This window comes from Arachis hypogaea, chromosome 8, assembly GCF_003086295.3.
Source record: "Arachis hypogaea cultivar Tifrunner chromosome 8, arahy.Tifrunner.gnm2.J5K5, whole genome shotgun sequence".
Taxonomy (NCBI): Eukaryota; Viridiplantae; Streptophyta; class Magnoliopsida; order Fabales; family Fabaceae; genus Arachis; species Arachis hypogaea.
The window spans coordinates 12780999-12800960 of record NC_092043.1 but is presented as its reverse complement, the minus strand read 5'-3'; the positions used below and the strand labels follow the sequence as shown (position 1 = coordinate 12800960).

Genomic DNA, 19962 nt, shown 5'->3' with positions numbered 1-19962 from the left:
CTTTAGATACCTTACCGTATTTTATGATCTTACATGTTGGCTTTAAGTTTAAATTTATTTTTGGAAGTTCTAGGATTGCCTTCAGCATTCCCAAGACATTATATGTTAGATATGTGGACACTGTTACCATGCTGAGAACCTCTAATTCTCACCCATGCGGATTTTGTGATTTCCAGATGCAGGTCAGGCGGCACCTCGCTGAGTCATGATGGAAGCTTCTGATTAGTGAAGATCCTTATCTTTTGGGGTTCTATTTTGGTTATATGTATTTACTTAGATATTTAATATCTCCACTGCTTATATACTTGATGTATTAACTTCCTCTTAGAGATTATTTTGGAGAAACAAGTTTTGTAACTCTGTACTTTGGGATATATATATATATATATATATATATATATATATATATATATATATGCTCGGTCCGGTTTATCTTCGCGAGCTGAGTCTTGAGTTTTGTTATCTGTATTTTGGAGCTCTTAGGATATAATCTTGTTAGCTTGCTCTATCTTGTTTCGTTTACTTTATCGCTTCGTGAATATTGTGCTTTTCGTTTTATTTAATTTTGCTTTACCCCTTTTTCTTCAAAGGTTCCTAGATAAAAATATCTTTGCTATATTATATAAATATATTTTTCTTTTAGAGATCGTAGCACCTCGCCACCTCCGTTTTACATCCTAGGTGTAAAGCTCTGTGTAGTAGGATATTACACGAAAGATCTATTCTTCTTGGTCACTGAACGCCAACCCTTACCAGTGCCTTCATTTCACTTGCTTTCGTCGCCCCTATTCACCTCCACCGCGCCTCTTCATTGGTCGCCAATCGACTCTGCCCTGCCATTTTGAAATTTCAGAAAGCCCGTCCCCACAACACCGAATCATCTCCCGAAACGCCAGAGTTTGTTTGGATTCATAGCTGAAATCATTCCATTACCCACCGGTTCCACCAACAAATCCTTCCACTCCATACCTGTTCTTGATAAACTCGATAAGAACTCTTACAAAACATGGCTGTAGTTGGCTCTTCATGCAATTGGCGCAAATTCCCTTGAAGATCATTTGATTCCAGAAAAAATTCCTCTAAAATTTTCAACAGAGGCTGAAAGACAAGCAAACACTAAATCTGCAACATACAAAGACTGGAAAGCCAAAGATAATTACTTGATGACTTGGTTACTCTCGTCCATGAAAACGTCAATCAAGAACAAGATGCTTAATTGTGCTTTTGCTTATCAAGTATGGCAGCGCATTCAAGATTATTTCTCTCACACTTCCAAGATTTAGGTAAAACAATTAAAACTCAAACTTAAAACCATCAAGAAAGTAGGATTATCCGCCACAGAATACCTCAAACAGATTCAGATAGTAGTAGATGTTTTAACTGCTATTGGTCATGAACTTGTCGATGAGCACATTGATGCCATCTCTAATGGGCTAACCAAAGACTACTCTCTGTTTCTTTCTTCTGTTTTGTTAAAATCTGATGATATCACCATTTTGGAAGTGGAATCCTTGCTTCTTGGGCATGAAGATATACTTGAGACATTACAAAAAACTAAACTCGGGCATATAAAATCTAATTTCACTCAAACATCATTTGGTAGAGGGTTTTAATCAAGAAGAGGAACAGGAACAGGAACCGCTAGGGGTTATGGTAGAGAATTACAATTTCATAATTTTTTCTCATCAAGACCACAATGTCAACTTTGTGGTAGGTTTGGTCAACAATTTCTTTCTCAATTTGGTTCTGGCCAAAACTCATCCCCTGTTCCTACTCCCACCCCGTCCAATTTTCAAAATCCATGATCTTTTATGGCTACAACTTCAAATTTCTCTAAACATTCTTGGTTTTCAGATACGGGGGCCTCACATCACATAACCCATGACCAGTCACACTTATTTTCTGCATCAGAATTTACAGGTCCAGATCAGGTTATGCTAGGTAATGAAACAGGTACACGTATCTTTCACATTGGTCATAGTTATTTAGTGTCTCTTGATACAAATAAAAAAAATTATTATTGAGGAATTTTATTCATGCTCCCGATATGTCTGAACATTTGATAAGCGTGCAAAAATTTGCTCAAGATAACAATTGTTTTTTGGAATTTGATGCTAATCATTATGTGGTTAAATCTCAGGGCACTCATCAGATCCTGCTTCAAGGAGTACCTAATAATGGTGTATATCAATTTCATCGTGTTGCAATTGCTACTTCTCTTCCAACTGATTCTGATTCTGTGACTTGTGCTACTTTTTCTTCTCCCTCCAGTAATACAGCTCGTGTTTTTCCTTCTATTTTACCTATTTCTGATTGTACTTCTTCTTTTTCACCATCTGTTTCTGATGATCCTCGTGTGTTTGGTGCAAAATGCACCTCTTTCTCTATTTGGCATGATAGATTAGGTCATGCTTCTTCTATAGTCGTTAAAAAAATTTTGAACTCATGTAACATACCTATATTAAATTCAATAAAAATTAGGGCTGCACATGGATCGGATAATATCCGCAGATCCGCGGTAAATATCCGCATTCGAACCGAATTTTGCGGATATTATCCGATCTGCAGAGTCATCAGATCGGATCAGATCCGATCCGCACTGTGGTAGGATCGGATCGCGGATTTGGCAGTGATACCCGCGGATTCGATCCGCAGATCCGCACAGATCCACACATCATATAAATAGCTAATGTTATGTTATTTTGACCTAACCCTAAATCCCTAATGTTACCTTACGGCGCTCCTCACCTCTTTCACTCTCTGGACTCTGGACTCTTCTCTCAGTCTCAGATCCTCACTCACTCACTCAGACTCTCAAACTTTGGCTCTCCTTCTCCTCTCTGATGGGCTCTACCTCGCTCTATCACCGGTGTTCACTATCCATTACCGTCTCCTAAGGTCATTATTTCTTGTTTTTCCAGGCTCCAGCTGCACGGTCATCACCTCCTCTGTCGACGTGGTGGACGGCGGTCGCGTCGTTCTCCATACGCGTTCTTCATAGGTCGCGTTCTTCACTGGCGCACCGCTCACGGTCGGTGGTCTCCTCCAGTAGTGCGGTCACCTCCTCTAGCGCTCACGGTCGCGTTCATCGTTTCTTGTTCTCCCCAAGCAGCTTCGTGAATCTGTCAAAGTCAGACAAGCCGTCCTTCTTCTCCATCATTTTTGCTCTCGGCTCTTCAACTGATTAGGTATTATGGATAAATTAATTTTACTTTTAAATTAAAAATTATTTGTACACAAATGCTTATTATAAAGTACTTGAATCGTTGTGTTATACTGTTATTATGTAATAAAATCTGTAAATTTGAATGGTTTATTCAACTGTGAACAAATATGGCACTGAGGGTTTATATGGTTTAAATGTTTAATTGTTTAAAAATTAAGATGGTTTATTTAATTGAAGTCATATGGCACTGAAGGTCTGTTGTTTGTAAACTGATATAGTGTTATGGCTTATTTTAAAGTACTTGAATCATTGTGTTATACTGTTATTATGTAATAAAATCTGTAAATTTGAATGGTTTATTCAACTGTGAACAGATATGGCACTGAGGGTTTATATGATTTAAATGTTTAATTGTTTGAAAATTAAGATGATTTATTTAATTGAAGTCATATGGCACTGAGGGTCTATTGTTTGTAAACTGATATAGTGATATGGCTTACTTAATTATAGGATTGTGTTGGAAAATTAGAATGGCTGATAAATAAGCGCTTACAACCAATGCAAATGGGTCTGAAGTTGGGAGCATTCCTACTCCACCTAGTGTCGCTGGATCTACACCAGAAGAATCAACAAGGGGAGGAGAAACAAATACCAATCCAGCTTCAAGTGATGCTCCTTCTTTGACGACAGCAGCACAATCTGGCCAGTCAGGTAAAAGAAAGTCTACTAGACCCCCTTCTATTGTTTGGGATCACTTCAAAAAAAATGATGAGAAAACTAAGGCTCAATGTAAGCATTGTTTGAAATGGTTACAATGTCATAGTCGTAGTGATGGGACCTCTAACCTAAAAAAAACATATTGGAACTTGTGCGAAAAATCCAAAAAATCATATTGATAAAAAACAGAAAACTCTTGTGTTCACAAATTCTAATTTAGAGGAACCACCAACATTAAAGGTAGTAGACTTTAATCAAGATCGGTGTAGGCTTGCACTTTGTAAGATGGTGATAATTGATGAGCTTCCATTTAAGATTGTGGAAAATACTGGTTTTAGGGGATTTTGTGGTGAAATGCAACCTCAATTTAAGATTCTGAGTCGTATGACAGTTGCTAGAGATTGTATACAATTGTATGTAGAGGAAAAACCAAACTTAAGTCCCTTTTGGAGCTGAATCATCAGATGGTTTCTTTAACTACTGATACTTGGACGTCTATTCAAAACATGAACTATATGTGTGTAACAGCTCATTATATTGATGATGGGTGGACATTGAATAAGAAGATCATGTCTTTTAATTTGATTGCTGATCATACTGGTGTTACCATAGGAAAAGTTCTAGAGAAATGTTTAAAAGATTGGGGTATTCGAAAACTTTGTACTGTAACTGTGGATAATGCTAGTGCAAACTTTGTTGCTGTGAATACTTTGGTTAAAATCATGCAAGAATGGAATGGTTGTACTATGTTAGGTGGGGAATTCGTTCATTTGAGATATGCTACCCATATTTTAAATTTTATTGTTTGTGATGGTTTGAAAGATCTACAGTCATCTATTGCTAGGATTAGAACTTCTTGTATGTTTGTGAAGTCATCTCCGTCTAGGTTAGCAACCTTTAGGAGGTGTGCACATGAGACAAACATTACAAGTCGACAAATGATTATTCTTGATGTGCCGACGAGGTGGAATTCTACTTATATGATGTTGGAAGTGGCCGAAAATTTTGAAAAGGCATTTGCTCGTCTTGTTAGGGAAGATGCTCATTTTGAAAGATACTTTGAAGATGATGGGGGGCCTCCTAGTGATGAGGATTGGAGTAGAGCTCGTATCTTTATATGTTTTTTGCAAATTTTCTATCATGCAACGCTTTCATTCTCTAGTTCTTTGAATGTCACTTCAAATACTTTTTTCCATGTATTGTGTAAGATTTTATGCACTTTGAATAAATGGATTATGAGTGATGATTTAGTGTTGAATGGAATGGCAACAACGATGAAGGCTAAATTTGATAAGTATTGGGATGATTCTGATCATTCTTATACTTCTACTCATTTGCCTTCAGTGAACAAGCCATATCTGAACTATCTATTACTTGTTGCTGTTTTTCTTGATCCGCGGTATAAATTGGAATATATTCAGTTTACTTTGTCTGAGATGTATGGTCAAGGTGAGAAATCTTCAAGGATCTTTAGAAAATTGAAGGATATCATTGCTAAATTGTTTGAGCAATATAGCATATGGAATCAGCGACCCCTGAAGACACTCAAGATGCTAGCATTTCTTCGGATACTACACCAAATCCTAGCGTAGAGATGAATGAGAATGATAGGATTACGATTGAAGATCCTATGAGCAAGTGGAAGCAAACTCAAATGATAAAATTAAGTGAGTTGAAGAAAAATGAAATGGATAGGTATTTGGAAGATGAAGTGGCGGAAGATTTTAGTGGATTTGATATATTGAGGTGGTGGAGAGGAAAGACTTTGAGGTATCGTGTTCTCTCTTGTATGGCTAGAGATATATTAGCCATTCCTATTTCTACTGTGGCATCTGAGTCCGTTTTTAGCACGGGAGGTCGTGTCCTTGACCCTTATCGTAGTTGTTTGAGTCCCACCACTATAGAGGCGTTAATTTGCACTCAAAATTGGTTGAAACCTGCTAAGATATTGGTTGAGCTTGATGAAGGAGATGCCGCTGTTGATTCAGGTATATAATGAATTAGTTCATTTATATTTTATTAATTATTATTCATTTTTTGTCTTTCATTTTAGAGCCTTGATATACCATGACATATTTTGTTATTGTTGAATTGAATAGAATTTTCTAGAGTTACTAGTGTCGGAGATCCTGAAGTTTAAAGTGGAATGCAATCTCATCAACCATCTTAGGTATTCAATGGTGCTTGTATTGTATTGGTATATAATAATTTATTATTCTAACATGTTTTACTAATTTTTCTCACTTGTTATTTCTTAATAGGAACGAATGCTTGCTGATATAGTGTCAATTGAAATACTGGAAGAGATATGTTAATTGGAACTTGTTGAGTTGCTGTTTTAGTGTTTTTAGTATACTGGGATTGCTGTTTTAGTATGATTTAGTGTGCTGAATTGTTGAGTTGCTATTTTAATAGAATGTTAAATTACTGATTTAATGTGTTTGTTTCACCAAGTGTTGTCATAAATTTTATGATATTTTATTTTTAATTTTTAATTGCTGAGTTGCTGTTTTATTTTTAATTTTTAATTTTATGATATTTATGGACATTTTTTTCAAAAACAAACAAAATCACAAAAACAGGGCCTTAAAACAAATATTTTATTACACGGATATATCCGATATCCGATCCGATCTAAAAAAGCGCGGATATGATATCCGATCCGATCCGATGGGAGCAGTGCGGATCGGATAGAATTTTAGCCTATATCCGATCCGATCCGATCCGTGTGCAGCCTTAATAAAAATAGATACTTTGTGCAGATTTTGTTGTATGGAAAAAATGCATTCCTTACCATTTGTTAAAGATTATTTTCAATTCAATAAGCCTCTTAACATGATTTACATAAATGTATGGGTCCTTCCCCAAATCTGTCTTACCATGATTTTCGCTACTATGTTTCATTTATTGATGCTTTTACTAGAGATATCTTTATTTTTTTGCTACATACTAAAGCTCAGCTTTGTCAAGCATTTGTTTAATTTAAGACTCAAATTGAGTATCACACTGGTCTTAAGATTAGGGTTTGCAATCTGATCATGGAGGGGACTATTTATCCCACTCTTTTACAGAATTTCTCACTAAAAGTGGAATAGAACATCGATTTTCATGCCCTTACACCCATCAACAAAATGGGAGGGCTGAAAGAAAATATAGACACATTGTTGAGATCAGATTGTCTATGCTAGCTAGAGCTTCTATTCCCCTTGTTCATTGGGATGATGCTTTTTTGTCCGCAACCTATCTCATAAACAGATTGCCATCTTCTACCACTCATGCTATATCTCCGTGTGAATTTTTACATAAAAAATCTCTAGATTATTTTTTTCTCAAGATTTTTTGTTGTGGGTGTTTTTCTTATTTACGACCATACAATGATAAAAAATTTTCTTTCAAATCTAATCTTACTGTGTTCATTGGTTATGCTTCAAATCATAAAGGAAAAAAATGCTTACCTAAATCTGGTAAGATTATCATCTCTAAAAATGTGCTATTTGATGAGAAAAATTTTTCTTATTCTGAATTATTTCATACCTACACTGCTAAACAAGTTTTTGCACAATTTTCTCCTACAACTTTAACTATGCATGTTCTGCATTCTTCTTCTAACATCTTTACCGTTGAAAACCATTCTAGATCTTCTTCATCTCATACACAAGTATCTTCCTCTCACACTCACCATCTTGTAGACGCACTAGCAAATCCTTGTATTTCAAACCCAGTAACCTCTTCTCCATCTATTCCACCTGATCCAAATTCTTCTCACCCTCCACTCTTTTCATCTTCAATTCCTATTTCCAGCATTGAAATTCACTTGCCCCTTCAAAAACCAAATTCTTCTACTACAAATAATCATCCTATGATAACTATATCCAAATCTGCCTCCTCTAGACCAAAAGTTTTTAAATCCACTTTTTCTATATCTGATTCTGATCTTCAACATCTTCAAACCATACCATCTTCTATTAAGAAAGCTCTGACTTTACCACATTGGAAATATGCTATGCTTACTGAATTGAATGCTTTACAACACACTCAGACTTGGAAATTGGTTGATCCTCCATCAAATAGTAAGGTTATTGAGACAAAATGGGTGCATGCTATTAAAAGATCTGCCTCTGGTGAAGTAAAGAGATACAAAGCTAGGTTAGTAGCCCTTGAAAATTATCAAGTTGAAAGTATAGATTTTACTAAATTATTCAGTCCCGTTATCAAAACCTCTACCATTCGTGTTATTTTGACTATTGCAACCTCCAAAAATTGGACAATTCACCAATATGACTTTAATAATGCTTTCTTAAATGGCACTCTAAATGAAACTGTCTATATTACACAACCTTTTGGTTTTGTTTTACATCCTTCTTCTCAGGTTTTCAGACTTAATAAGGCCATCTATGGCCTAAAACAGGCTCCTAGAGCCTGGTATCTTACATTATATATCTTCAACTCTTGCTCAGTTCGGCTTCAAGAGCACAAGGCCTGATCCTTCCCTCTTTTGCTTACAAACTAGTGATTGTAGTATGTATATATTGGTGTATGTAGATGACATACTAGTCACAAGTAACAATTCTTCAGTTATAACATTTATAATGACTAAACTGCATCACATTTTTACTTTCAAATATCTTGGTACCTTCAATTACTTTCTTGGCATAGAGGCTCTTCAATTAAAATCTGGCTCCTATCTTCTATGACAAACCAAATATATCAAAGATTTGTTGTTAAAATCTGGCATGCAGATTCAAAACCTGTTTCAATTTCTATGTTATCTTCCGAAAAGCTATCTCAATTTGGTGCTGAATTATTTGATGACCCTACACATTATAGGTCTATTATAGGTGCCTTGAAATATTGTACTCTCACTAGACCTGATATTTGTTTTGCTGTCAACAAAGTCAGCCAGTTCATGCACAAACCCTTAATTTCTCATTGGAAAGCTATTAAGTGTATCCTCAAATACCTTTTTGGCACAACAGATTAGGGTCTTATTTTTCATCCCTTTTCTCATTTTTTAATTTTTGCTTTTGCTGATGCAGATTGGGACTCTGATGTGGATGATCGGCGCTTAACCTCTAGGTTGTGTTTACTTTGGTGGAAATTTGGTGGCCTGTTTTAGCAGGAAGCAACACTCCGTCAGCCGTTCTAGTATAGAAGCCGAATTTCGCAATGTTGCTGATGCTTCTACGAAAATTATTTGGCTTGAAAATCTCCTGCATGAGTTACATATTCTCGTCGATGGCACCCCTATACTTTACTGTGACAGCTAGTGCTATCCAAATATATGCAAATCCAATTATGCATAGCCGCACCAAATATTTTGGGCTCAATCTTCATTTTGTCCAGGACAGTGTGAATCAACAAAAATTGCATATTGTACATGTCCTAGGACTTTATCAAGTTGATGATATTTGTACCAAACCCTTGTCTCTAAATGCTTTTGAAAAATTCAAGAGCAAACTCAATATCACTTCAAGAGATCCCTTGAGTTTGAGGGGGACTAAGAAGAGGAATAGACTTGAAACTGAAAAAGGGTAGTTATAGATTGACGTTTAGTGAGAAGGATTCAGAGCCTTGGAAATATAAAAGGAAAAATGTATGTTAATATTAATTTTCGAGGGAAAAATAAAACCAAAAACACGCTTATCTAATTTTCCTTCATATGCTAACTACAGAATCATCTTTCATCATCAGATTTCAACATGTTCATCCCTGAGGCCTTGCGAAAGTTATTCATAACCTCCATTACCAACTGAACTTAAGTCTTTCTCGCTTTACAAAAAAGTAGTAAATCATGAGCAAACATAATTAAGATGTGATATCTTAGGCGCCCCTCTTGACACAACCACCAAATTTCAATTAACTTCATTTACCTTATGCTTAATATAACAAGCTAATCATTCCATGCATAAGACAAATAAATAAGGTGACATGGGATCACCTTGTCTAAGCCCACATCTTAGAGAAAAGCTTTTCAACTTATTACCATTCCAAAGTATAGCTAAGGACGATGATGTTACATAATTCATGATCAGCCTAATAGTTGGAGTAGGGAAATCGAAGGAGAAAAGAGTGTGCTCAAGAAATCTCCAATCAATTCTGTCATATACTTTTTCAAGATCAATTTTAAAAGCTAGAGTACCTTTCTTTGACTTAGTGTACTTCATGAAGTGGAGGACTTCTTGAGCAATTATTATATTCTCCGGTGTACCTTTCCCAAGAATAAATTCACCCTAAAGAAGTCCAACAATACCAGCAATGAAAGGACGAAGTCTATTGACAAGAACTTGTGTAATGATCTTATAAACCACATTGCAGAGATTGATAGGTCTGAACTCTTTCATAGAGGAAGGATCTTCTACCTTAGGGATAAGAACAATTAAGGTTTTATAATATTGGTACTAATAGGGCTGCCCATGAAAGCTTGACGAACCATATTCCAAATATCCAATTCAACAATATCACAATATTCTTTGAAAAAGAGTGCTTGGAAGCCATCAGGTCCCGAGGCTTTAAATGAGCTCATATTGAAAACGACTGCTTTAACTTCCTCTAAAGAGGCAGGAGTCGTGAATTTTTGGCAAGCATTCTCCTTAAGAGAGGGAGTAGAGGTGTTACCCAGGCTATCCAGATTTATCTCTTCAGTGGTACAGAACAAACGTTTGAAGAAATTGCCAGTTTTCCTTATAAGAGCTTTCGGGTCTGTTTTCCAAACTCCATCCTCCAAAAAAAGTCGATGAATCTTGTTATGTTTTCTATGAATCAAAGTTTGAAGATGAAAAAATTTAGTTTTCCTATCTCCAAACCTCATCCAGTGCTCCCTTGACTTCTGAAACCACAAAAACTTTTCTTGGATCAGAATATTATTGTAATCTTCAATTAACTCTTTCTCTTTAATCATAAGAGCCAGAGTATCAACTCTTTCCCAATGATTCTGAACATTATTAATAAGATGCTCCAATTCCCTTTTCCTTGTAAATAAGTTTCCAAAAATTTTGGAATTAAAATCAAGAGCACCTCGTTGCACCTCAACCAGCTTATTCTGAATGCAATTATTCACTTTCACCCAACAATGATGCACTATGTTCTTGTAAGCCGGGTGAATGGACCAAGCAGCCTGGAAGCTGAATGTTCTATTGCCTTTAGCTTGTGGATAGCCCTTACACCTGACAAGGATTGGATAATGATCTGAATGCATCCTATTCAAAATTTCAGCGTAAGCTTCCAAAAACAAAAAGACAACTAAGCACTGTTAGTAACAACTCGATCAAGTTTCTTAGTGATCTTTAAGGAATTTGGGCCTCTCCTATGCCAAAAGAACCTTCTGCAATCATATGAAGATCAAATAATCCATAGTCACCCAATGTTGAAGTTTGAAGACCCACACTTTCCACCTGTCTTGGAGTGAATGCAAGATCACTTTGCAGGATGTTGCGTACCACATTGGGTTATGCACCAACGACAGTGGGTGGCTACTTGAGGGTCTTCTAGACATGGTACAAACACCCGACATGGGAGTGGATAGAAGAGCTCGTCGGTGCTAGACTGCTAGCCCTCTCCATGCTCAACAACAAGGAGAGTAGAAAAATGAGTCATTTTCTATCAAGATGACGTGACTTAGGGGCAGAGTGTAGTATATGCCAGTTGGTGCAGATCCGACCACTCTTTGACAGTACACGAGGTGTTACATCTTGCTGTTGATTAGGGGTTACTTGATGACAGATAAGTCGAACAATCAGATTCACATCAGGTGGCTTCCCATTGTTGCCTGGCTTTGATAGGTGTCACAATTTGTCTTGAGGTTTTGTCGTGCTACCATGGACGTATCACTCATTTTACTCGGGAATATCGAGCCATCACAGACATTGCTGCATGTAGGGGTGGCAATGGGTAAGGTAGGATTTGAACCCAACCCTAACCCAACCCGCGCTCAACCCGCGGGTATCCGACCCTACCTGCGAGTTGACAAAAAGAAACATTATAATGACATAAGTATCTCATAAATAACACAAGTATCTCATACACAACATAACCATCAAATAACACAAGTTATCCCATGAACATTCAAATAACACAAGTATTCAAACAACATAAATTATCCCACAAATAACACAAGTATGTCATACACAACATAACCATCAAATATTAAAGTATTTTGTAGTTCCATTTCTTGGATTGGCTCAAAGAACAGATTTGTAATGGTTGCATTTTTTCTTCCAGTCTTTTTCCTCTTGAAATCGACTAAAGTATTGATAATAAACACTTTTCACACTCGATTTGTTGCTATTTTCAATTGAAGTGGACTCATCTGGAACAAAATTAGCGGTTACTTCCACCGGGAGTTCTTGTTTTTGTTCTTCTGCAGCCACATCTTGTGCCACTACATCCATGTTGGTACTTGGCATTTCAAAGTGAATTCCCTACAAATATATATATATATATATATATATATATATATATATATATATATATATATATATATATATATATATATATATATATATATATGTCATGTTTAAATACACTTGATACAGATATACAAATTACAACTAATTCAAATAGAATCAAATTACATAATCAAAATTTAGCAAAAAAAAAACGATAAACAATAAGCGTTTAAGTATTCATTAGAGATAAAATTTAGCAAATAAAAATACTATTGTATTTTAATTGTTGAATTATATAGGTTATCTCTCCATTAAAATTTTTAAATTATTTTCTACGGTGAAAAGAAAAGAAGAGTTTTACAAGACAGATTAGTCACTTTCTCAATGTAAACTTGAAAGGATAATACATAAATAAAAAACTAAAAATAAAATGATTCATTAGTGAGAAATAGAGTGCAGTTAAGGATAGATCCTTGCAACCTTTAATTTTTTCAAAAAAAGGGGGGTTGGGAAGGGTCTTCAAACTTGCACAACTTTAGATAAGCTTTGAGAAGAGCAACTTTTAATTTATGTCGCTGTCTTTCCTAGTTTCATTTTTATTTATAAATAAATTTCAGCCTCAAGGGTAAGTATATACACAAAAAAAAAATTATGAATATACACAATAACTCAATCAAACATGAAAGACATGCTCCAAAAAAATGTGACTCCATCCATTTTTTGTTTAGGAGTAAAATAATGAATTCATAATCTGACTCCATCCATGTGATGTAAAGAAAGCAGTTCCAGAGGAACATACACAAAAAAATATATGTTTACAAAAAGCAAGAGACACAATAACTCAATCAGACATGAAAGACATGCTCAAAAAATACTCAGAATAATTATAGCTACAAAATGATTTGAAATACTCAGAATAATTATAGCTAAGAAGTACACTATGCAAAGTATATAAAACTTCACAGTATAAAGCTTACCACTAGATTAGGGAACAAGTTTAATGAGTCAACAGAGACTAGATCACCGATGTTGTTATCACCTGAATGAAGAATCAGAGATTTAAAGTCGATAGATGTCCACAATCTGTATTTTGTGCAGGAAGATGAGCATCATCAAGAGAAATAGTGAAAAACTACCTAATAGAAGGCCTTCGCGAACAAGCTGGCGACGAGAGTGAGGGGAGATTACAACACCGCTGGCGACACGATCAGAGTCCAGAGAGATTTGAATTTGAGAATTGAGAGAAGAGGATGAGGGTTCTTCTTGCGCCGTTGAGAGAGAGTGACTGTGAAATAAAGGCTATAATCTGAATGATTGAGGCCACTAGATTGTTCAAAATTGTATTTATATCTCATTAAATAAAAAATACGTTTTATAAAAATAAATGAGTAAAACTTACAAATTTATAAATTTAGTTAAGTGGCTAGGAATTTTTTGCACATGCTTAAGGTCCTTGGTTCAACTCCCATACCGCGCCCAATCCTACCCAACCGGGTTGGGTCGGGTTGGGTACTCGCGGATAGGGTCCATGCTGCCAGGCCTAGCTGCATGGTGCCCACCACCGATTTTCGGCATGGTGCCTACCTGACAAGCAGACACCGACCTTTCTATTGGACATGAGGTATACATTTGTTAGCTTTTTAATTATAGATTTTCTTGGTAGTTACATTTATTTTCTCAATGTATAACCTGTTATTGTTGTATATGATTGTAGATTGATAGGTTTGGCGCAGCAGAGTAAGGACTAGTTTGAGGAAAGACTCCTTTTATGGCGTCTTTGGTTGGACCAGTTGCCACTCGACACGATAAGAAAACTTTTTTTCATTTAATGTTTTATTGCACAAAGTTAATTGTACCCTTATCTCGTTTACGGTATAAACTATAAACGAATTGATATCGTAAACGAAATACATTGAGGTCTTCTTTTGACATATGTCACATGTGCATCTATTTTCTTTGTTTAAGATACGTGAACACAAAGTAATAAGACTCTAAATTACATATTTTGGTAAATAAACAAATTAAAATATTTATTCGAAAAAAAAATTCCAGTATTCTTTGATGTGAATATGTGAACGTTTATTAACCAAATATTAAAAAAGGGTCCCAGAAAAAAAATAATGTGTTTTCCCTTTGGGCCTCAGAAAAGTAATTTTATTGGATGGGCTGCTACCTTTTAATTCTGTTGGATATTGGAAAGGGTTTTGGTGTGGAAGAATGTAATGTTTGTATGCTTACGCCTTATAATGTATGATAAGAAAAATGTCATTGCAATTTTTCGCGTATCTAATACCATAATCATTTTTGGGCCTTGCCATTTTTGTCTGTTCGCAGGCAATGATAAAAAGTACAAAAAAAATGCAAGTGTCATTTCATTATTAAATCACTTAATTACGAATAAGCATGTCACCCAAAAAAAAAAAAGAAATACTGTGGCTGTGTGGCATACATCTCAAATTCTCAATCATTAGTTATTCTCACTATGTACTTACATGTAGCTCTTTCATATCGCAACGATATTTTATAGTTTACGTACAGATATCTAAGTTGATGGATTTGGATTCTCTAAATTTTGAAATTTATTTTAGAGAGTAAAGTATAATTTATCACCATTTATTTTATAGGTGGGACCAAAAAAAAACATGAGAGAGAAAACATTCAATGATGAGAGATTTAACTTTATCCTTTAGAGTGAAAATCTAAAATTTAGAGGATCTAAATCCTAAGTTGATGATGTAGATACTGGGAGAAAGTAGTAAAGTTACTCATTCCAAGGTCAAATAGCTAACCTTTAAGCCTTTAACCATAAATCTAGAAGCGTATTTTGCACACCGCTACTCCCAAGAATATAGTATTATCCTTATACGAGAAAATCTTGATAAATAAGTTCGAACAAATAAATAAGAGTGCACACCAGCCGGTGAAGCCGGGTTAGCTTTATTCGAATTTGGTCCTAACTAATTATTATATTAATTTAAAAATTTTTATTTGATCTTAGTTCTGGCGAAATTATATTATTTTCAAATCCATTAAAATTAGATTTAGACTGGAGACAGATTTTGATAAATTTTATGTAAAAAAAATTATAATGTAGTTATTTATAAAAAATATATTTGTTATCAAAAAATTAATATTTATATTTGAACTTAAATTTGTTCATAAATTCTAATTTTATATTTTTTTGATTTATTTCTTAATTCAACAAATATGATTAAAAAAAATAATAAATTTATGAGTATATATCCATTTTGATTCTTAAAGAATTTCAAATCAGACACTTTAATCTCTAACTAAAATTAATTATTCGATTAGTCTCTAACAATTAACCCTGTCATTCATTTAGGTCCTTTATTCCATCAACTCTAACGGAGGACAAAGTAATCTCTGACAACTCTAACAGAGGACAAAATGGTCCCTGATCTCCTCTGTTCAGAAACGATATTGTTCTCTCACAATTTCCATCATATCTCGCATAACACTGACAATCTAACACTGTAACTTCAAGCTACACAATGCACACTCTATAACTTTAATGTTCATAAGAAAAAAAATTCTCAACATGTTCTCAACCAATTCATGCTCAAGAAACTAATGACTATGTCTCTCAACTACTTGTCGTCTTCGATGGATCTTATGAATCTAGACAGCAAGCCTGATTTGTTAAGACTCACCAGCATCGTTGTCATCTCCCTCCTCCTCTGCCCTACCATTTCCATAACACCACATTGTCCACCACTCCAATCGATTTCTTCAGCTTCTTCTTCGAATCAATGTTCAGTAATCGGTTCAATTTCCATATGAGTGGCAACGGCGACATTGCTCATTGTATTGATAGCTTGGATGCGAGATCGAATCTGTCTGCCAACTTGGATTCTGGGAAAAAAGGAATGAAGCACTTGGTGTCTATTTCAAATGAGAATTTGCATATGATGTCGAAGAAAAATCTTCTCATGATTCCCTAATGTCCAACAATCTATATTTCTTGCCGGAGAATGGAGAAAGGCGTGCCCTTGGGGTAGTTGTGGAACTTGGTCTTGAGAATGTCGTGGACGTTGTCGGGGTTAGAGATGATATTATCGAAGACGTGGAAGTGGATGCTTCTGGTGGGTGAAGTGCAAAGGAGGTGGATGTACCAGTCACAAAAAATTAAGAAGTGTATGGTCCATGACATGTTGAGGTAGGTGCGACACGTGTGGCAATTACATCATGGCTTAATTTTGGAGTTAAAAAAAAGGAAGAAAAAGATGGAAAAGAAGACTGAGAAGGTGAAGAAGGAGAATATGAATATTAGGGTTATGTGAGATATGATAAAAATTGGGGAAGAACAGTGTCGTTTTCGAATAAAGGGGTCAGGGATCATTTTGTGCTTTGTTAGAGTTGTAAGGATCATTTTGTCCCCTGTTAGAGTTGTCAGGGACCATTTTGTTTTCTGTTAGAATTGACAGAGCCAATAACCTAAATGACTGACGAAATTAATCGTTAGAGACCAATCAAATAATTAATTTTAGTTGATGACTAAAGTATCTAGTTTAAAATTTGTTGAAAATCAAAATAAATATATACTCTAAATTTATAATAAATATAATATAATATTAAAATTAATTTAAAATATATATATTTTTAATCTCTCTAAAATGTATATAGATAAAATGAGATTGAATTCTTGTTAAACTAAATTCGACTCTAAAAATTAATCGAATATATTTTTGAGACTTTATTTAATTTTAAATTCGATAAAATTACATTAAATTAATCCCAAGATATTAAAAGTCGGTCTAGGTCATGTGCACCCTACAAATAAATGTGTGTGTATATTCTTCTTCGCTAGTAGTACATATAGACTTTGAGCTAGTTTCTCTGGGAAAGTGACACTCATGAAATATTGAAATGATAAATACCTTATCTAAACGTTAACGGCACCCATACTCTTTTGCCCTTTTTATCGAAACATTTTCTTTTACGTTAATACACGTGCGTCTCTAGATCTGCATTCTGCAAATCTTGCATAAATTAAAGTGTATGTACGTAGTAGTAGCAAATTTTGAACTTGGAATGAGTCCAATGCCTAAAGTTGCTACTACCTATAAATTATCTTGGATCTAATATATCCCATACAGTTATTAGAATTAAATTAGTGATCGAATTGGTCAAATTAATAATTCTTAGTTTATTAATTTAATTGATAAATTATTAATTGAATTAACAAAATTAATCTTATTTAAATAATTATATAAAATTTTAATTTTTTTACAATAAATATTTTTTATTTTATTTTTATATCGAAATAACTATTATTTTTAATTATTTTTTATTAAAAATAAAAAAATAAAAATATTGTTAGTTTGTGATCGAGAAAATAAAAAATAAAAAATAATAAATTAACGTTAATTATAAATGTTATACGTATAAAATTATGAATATTAAATTAGAGATACTATAATAATTTTTACTATATAATTTATATTTTTACATATAGAATATGACAAATAAAAAATAAAATATAAAAAAATTATAAAACAAAATTTTAAATATAATTATTAATTAATCAAATTAAAATAAATAAATAAATAAATATACATATAAATATCAAATAAAAAATATTAAAATAATTTAAAATTATGTTTGTTAGCACACATATGAAATAATTTAAACTATATAATAATATATAGTTTGGAATGGGATAATATTAACTATAAAAATACGTTAGTTATGAATATTATATTTATAAAATTACAAATGTCATGGACATGAAATTACGTACGTTATGAGTGTAAAATTATGAATATTAAATTAAAAATATTAAAAATTTAGTGCAGGGACTAATTAAAAAAAAATATATAAAGATCTAATTAAAAATTTTACAAAATTATAGAGATCAATAGAATAATTAAATCTTTCACTATTCAACTCATATTTTTATATATAAATTATCATAAAATTAAAAAAAATTAAAGATTTTTCATAAATTTCACTATACAACTCATATTTTTATATATGGATTGTCATAAAAATTAAAAAAAAGAAAAAAATATAGGAAAAAATATTAAACAAATTTTTAGATAAAATGTTTAACAGAAAAAATTAGAATCAATAAATAAACGCAAATATAAATATCAATTAAAAACTATCAAATTAATTGAAATCATACTGCATTATATCTCGCGTGAATTTCCATGGTTTTGAAAAGGTGTATTAGCAACATTCTCGTTATATGAATCCAAAAGTTATTCAAAATCTTCGGTTCTTTCTAACCAAGGTACTGTGTTTAGGGTGTTAGCACTAGTAAGTAGTAACATAGAGATAGATGTTAATTTTTCTTTTAATTTATCGGTATATCACGTTTACATTTTTCTATTTGAATACTAAAAATTAAAATAAAGGTTTGAACACGTAATTATATTTGAATATTAATATGTCATATTACCGTGCATATTTCACGAAATTTTTAGAATATGCAATTATTACAGTGAATGCAATTAACTATTATAACATTATATACAATTAATGAACCCAATTAATACGATTAACAATTAATGAATCCAATTATTTCAGTGAATACAATTAACTATTTAGTCAAATTACAAATATTTATATAGTCTAAATTAATTTAGACGAATGTGGTATAATTATTTTATTGAATATATGACGAAAAAGAGATTCAAGAATATAATAATATGTCTATATGTTTTTATAAAAAAATTTATATTTAAATTTATTATAATTGTATATAGTATACGTTGATAATTTAAATATTATTAAAATTTTTAAAAAGATTTTATAAATTATAAAAACTTAAAAAAAAGTTTGAGATAAAAGATTTTGAAAAGAGAAAATTTTGTCTCAATTTACATATCAAACATACAAATAAAAGAAGGAAAAGTATAGGTAGACAATAACATTGCTCAACAATATAAACAATAGGATTAAAAAAGTAAATTAATTCTAAATTTAATTAGTGGCATGAGTAATTAATAGCTACTAATAACCAAATTTAAAATCCATTGTGCAAAAAAATCATTAATTATGTAGCATAATCTATAAAAAAAAATCTTTATTCATCAAATAATTTACACAATTTTTTTTTAAAGAGTATTATATTATAATGATAAGTATATTATTATTGAGAATGTGTTATAAAATTTCAATTATAATAAATACACATATTAAAAATATTAATAAAATTATCTTATTTATTTATTTTATTTTTATATATTTTTTCTATTTATTTATTTTACAACAATATCAATGGATATATCCTATTAATGAGGCGCGTGGAAAAAATTAAGAGAAAATTCCACTCCCTTTTAGATGTTAAAATGACACTTTCCTACTCTCTATTATATATATGTATATTCTCCTCCCTTCTAACTTTTAAAAAACCTTCTCTTTAATTCATTTTAAACTTTTTATGTTAACTAATGTTAAATTTATTCATTTTTTAAGAAAAAAATATTTTTTTAAAAATATCCAATTTTATTTTTTATCATTAAATTTTGCTTACCAAAATATCCTTTAATAAATTATTTTTTATTGATTAAATTGTATTTTAAGAAAAATTAATAATTATATTATTTTTTTCTAAAACACCCTTCAATTAATTTTTAATTATTAAATTATAATTTTACCAAAATTTTCGTTAACAATTTTTTTATATTTTACTATTAATTTTTTGATATCTATATATATTATTTTAAC

General features: G+C 32.6%; 1 long non-coding RNA gene across 1 annotated transcript; it reads right to left on the bottom strand.

Moving 5' to 3' along the window:
- Positions 1-11909: 11909 nt before the first annotated feature.
- On the bottom strand, positions 11910-13560 carry LOC140174580 (uncharacterized). Its single transcript, XR_011864313.1, has 3 exons — positions 13404-13560; positions 13245-13306; positions 11910-12300 (listed from the first exon to the last, which is right to left on the bottom strand). It is a non-coding gene; the product is annotated as an uncharacterized lncRNA (long non-coding RNA).
- Between the last annotated feature and the right edge of the window lie 6402 nt (positions 13561-19962).